The 4,544-nt window shown below is 43.9% G+C and overlaps 1 protein-coding gene across 1 annotated transcript in view; it reads left to right on the forward strand.

Annotated features, from left to right (window-relative positions):
* Positions 1-4,544, forward strand: part of LOC106812177 (ankyrin-1-like) — a 26,686-nt gene that overhangs the window by 1,026 nt on the left and 21,116 nt on the right. Inside the window, exon 2 of the mRNA XM_014815995.1 lies at positions 2,794-2,802. The gene's annotated coding sequence lies outside the window, so the exon portion shown is untranslated. The remainder of the gene's footprint in view (positions 1-2,793; positions 2,803-4,544) is intronic.

Consider the following 4,544-nt stretch of genomic DNA (forward strand, 5'->3'; position numbering starts at 1 on the left):
CTCCCCCTCCTCCTTCTCCACCAGCTTCTCCCCTCCTCCTTCTCCACCAGCTTCTCCCCCTCCTCCACCACCTTCTCCCTTCTCCCCCTCCTCCTTCTCCACCAGCTTCTCCCCTCCTCCTTCTCCACCAGCTGCTTCCCCTCCTCCACCACCTTCTCCCTTCTCCCCCTCATCCTTCTCCACCAGCTTCTCCCCTCCTCCTTCTCCACCAGCTGCTTCCCCTCCTCCACCACCTTCTCCCTTCTCCCCCTCATCCTTCTCCACCAGCTTCTCCCCTCCTCCTTCTCCACCAGCTTCTTCCCCTCCTCCACCACCTTCTCCCTTCTCCCCCTCATCCTTCTCCACCAGCTTCTCCCCTCCTCCTTCTCCACCAGCTTCTTCCCCTCCTCCACCACCTTCTCCCTTTTCCCCCTCCTCCTTCTCCACCAGCTTCTCCCCTCCTCCTTCTCCACCAGCTTCTTCCCCTCCTCCACCACCTTCTCCCTTCTCCCCCTTCTCTTTCTCCACCAGCTTCTCCCCTCCTCCTTCTCCATGCACTACCTTCTCCCTTCTCCCCTTCTTCCTTATCCACCAGCTTCTCTCCTCCTCCTTCGATCTCCACTACCTCACCATGCTTCACACTTCTGCACGTGAGATCGCTTACAGATCGATTAGCGACACAGCTGGAAATGACGTCACGAATACGCGATTACATCTGATTGGTTAACACAAACCACGTGACAAAATATGCAAATGATCTACTCTACCGGCCAATCGGGTACCCTCGGACCATTCAGAGAATAGCGCATTGTTTGCGCACTGTTTTCTAGGCATTTGCGCACTGTTTTCTAGGCATGACGGGAAGAGTCGAATGGGTTTTCCGATTGTCCGTTAGTCTGTGGTACTACTACTGACACCTGGTGGTAGAAAACATAAACATCAGATACATTACTGAACGTGACAGCAGAGCACATAGATCACCTGTGATCACCTGTGATCTGGTGACAGGTAGGTCTGTGTGCTGCAGCTGCGGTCGGCTCTGCGGCGGAGTGTAGTAGAAGGTTTCCTCGTCGCTCTCCGTCACGTCTAGCAGAGCGACCACGGGATATCTGCTAGCCAGCTTCCTCGAGCGTTTCGCAGGACTGCCACTCTTTTCTTCGCTGCTACGCTTCTACAACATGAGCAACGTCGAGAATGTTTTAAATGCTGTATACGCCATATTTTTCGCGAATTCAGACTTTGCGAATTATTAATGGTTTTAGAATTATTAACACGTTCAACGCGAAACACGAGTATACTCGTTCGAACCTGCAAAACGCACGGCCGCGAAACACGAGTATACTCGTGTCAAAAAAAATAAAAATAAAAATAAAAATTGGAACGTTTTCTATGTTCTCCTATAGATGGCAGGGGCTATACGCTTAGCAATTCAACAGCGTCATTGTATAAACCCCAGTAGTAGATGACATAATTTAAACAATACTTTACTGTTGTTTGGAACGTTATTTTGGGAGTTTTTGGGACTGAGGTAATGTTTTTAGTTCACCTCGCCAAAGGGCGTTTGACCGCCGTGTTTTGTGAAGTTGTTTTTGTCTGAAAGTTGTGTTTGATTTGATAGATCACGGGTGATAGATTCCGGTGTTGTTTCAATGTCTGAGAGTAAGTTTATATCTATATTGTACTAGCAACTAATTATAAATAATTTTATAGCTAGTTAAACCTGCCAAAAACATTTTGTGTAATAGGTGACTATAAGCGGTAAAAACGCGAAAATCTCAGCACAGGGCGGTAGATGCATTAATGGTTTAACAATTTTATGGTCGGTGAATTATTAATTATTCGGTATTATTCGGTATGAATTATTCGCGTGCTGTTATTTTCGCGTCGGGGACGCGTTCGCGAAATTCGCGAAAATAAAACCATTGCGAAATATACAGTCTTAATCCATCCCAGCGATTGTAAAAACGGACACAATGTTTGATATCTATATCTAATAAGATAACTATCGAGAATACACAAATATGATCAATCATGATCATGATAATCAAACACTCGTTGATGGTGATTACTTGATTAATCAATTGATTAATAGATCAACCCATGGTAATTGATGTAATTGTGATACGCACGTGTGATTGTTACACACCGCAGTCGATAAATGACAATTAATCAGACCTTTGTTCAAATAACAAAGAGTTGGAAAGGTGTAGATTGTTTGTCAGAAATGATATGAATTTTTGAATTTTTCTATGAAGCATGCTGAAGACGTCAGTATTGGGTATCGCTGCTTCCGAGACGGAGCTTCGGGCTTCTGCACAGCCGAGGAAAGTAAGGCCACGATACCTATAGATAGCACCACTTTCCCTTTTCCTTTTCCTTTTCCTTTTCCTTTTCTTTCCCTAAGCCTGCATTTAATAATATAATAATCTAATCATTTAATTTTATGATATTTTAATAACTGATGTAATAAAGCTATTGGAATATATGCACCATTAGGGTGTTTATTTGTGCTTGCTAGGACAATCATAATTATGATTTGTCAGTGACCCATGCAAACAGTGCATATAACAGCAACCTAATAAAAATACGAGAAAATTCTCTTCTTTATATGCTTTTGATGTTATAGTGACCAAATCCTAGCGTTGTCGCAACCTACAACCATGTTTTAATTAACTTACAATGGAGTAGAAGTTCCGTTATAACATACACCTTAGTAGCGCACAGAGCACGCGCCTAATATAACGCGTGCCCTTGGGAATATCCATCGAGCGCCGCGACAGGGAGTAGTCTATGCTGAACAGTTAAGAGTGTGAGCCCACACACGTCGCCGCGCGGCGGTGACAGTTCAGCCGTGGTTTTGTGTAGTGTGTAGTCAGCCGCATATAATCTGTATTTGGAGTCATTGAGTAGAATAAATCATCTATAGTCCGTATTCTATGTGTTCGCATATGCTATGATACGATCGTGCTCAGCTCGCACTCGCACAAGACACGCATATGTCCTACGTACTCCGTACAAGGCTTCCGTGATATCTGCGAGCGCCGGACCTGGGAGCTAAGACATCGCAAGGTACTCGAACATTAAATTACTATACGATCACAGCCATCGCGCCGCAGTATCATTTTGGCCAGTGACTAGGGATACCAGTGATCTTGTATCACTTAGTATCGTACGTCGGCATAGGTGTATGCAGGGGGGGGGGGGTCGTGAGGGTCGTACGACCCCCCCAAAATTTCAGAAGGTCCCAATTTTTTCCAAAGACATTGTTTTTCGAGGGCCTTTTCACAATGACATAAATGAAAAAGCATAATTGATCAGGTACCAGCAATGAGTCCAAAGACCTTGCCAATTGCGTGACGTAAATCTATCACAATTCCAGCAATTCTGAAACTGAGCCTTTTTTTTAAATACAATTTTTTGTTTAAAAAACCGAGTTCAAAAAAGAGAGACAAAGACTCTAACAAAGACAAAGACAAAGACAAGACAAGATCAAGACAAAGACAAGATAAACAGTTCAAAAGACTGTTTTCAACTGAGTCAGAAAACTTGTTTAAAAAAACTGATCAAAAAACTTCAAATTTTTGTTTTAAAAAACTGACAATTTTTTTTTTGCAAAAGATTTTTTTGGTTTCAATTAAATTGTATTGACATTTTAATCATATCTTGCTGTTATTTCATTCTGAAAAGGTCCAAAAAATTATGATCACGACCCACCCAGAAAAAATCCTGGATACACCCCTGGTCGGGTGACATCGTTCATCTGATATCGAACGGCATTGAGCAACGCACACTCGAATGTGTGAGGAATTTAATCAACACTAGATCGAGAGATAACAATCATAACAACCAATCATCTATATCATCTATGGTAGGGTCCCTATATACAGAAAGTTGCGACAACCCAGGATTTGACGCCATATTGTTTCCAAATGGATCCACACAGCTGCCGCTCAAGTACAGTGCTGTATAGATACGCTGTACAATGGTCCGTAGTAATTAATTAGACTAATCGCGCTTCAATATACTCAAAATTCACTGAGATTATAGCTAAGACATGTGTCTATGTGTATCTAGATTTCTAGAAATGTAACTCAAATCGTTCGCGCCATATGGTAGTTTAATTATGCACTTTCTTACCGCCCATAGCCGTGCGTATATTAGCCTGTGCGATACCGCGCGTAGATACTTGCTATAATTAATTAAACCACTCGCTACAATAAACTCAAGATCACAGAGATCATAGATAACACACGTGTACTTGCACACGCACGCACACGCTGATGCACGCATGTGTACGTGCACACGCACGCACGCACGCACGAATGCACGCACGTGTACGTGCATGCATGTGCACGTAGACGTGCGTGCGTGCGTGCGTGTGCACGCACGCACGCACGTGTACCTGCACACACACGCACGGTGCGTGCGTAGTGTGCATGAGTGCACGTGTACCTGCACACGCACGCTGGCACTACGCACGCACGCATGCACCCAGGTGAACGTGCACACGCACGCACGCACGCACGCATGAATGCATACATAATATATTAATGTTATATTGCATT

Source organism: Priapulus caudatus, unplaced genomic scaffold, assembly GCF_000485595.1.
Source record: "Priapulus caudatus unplaced genomic scaffold, Priapulus_caudatus-5.0.1 Scaffold616, whole genome shotgun sequence".
NCBI lineage: Eukaryota > Metazoa > Priapulida > Priapulimorpha > Priapulimorphida > Priapulidae > Priapulus > Priapulus caudatus.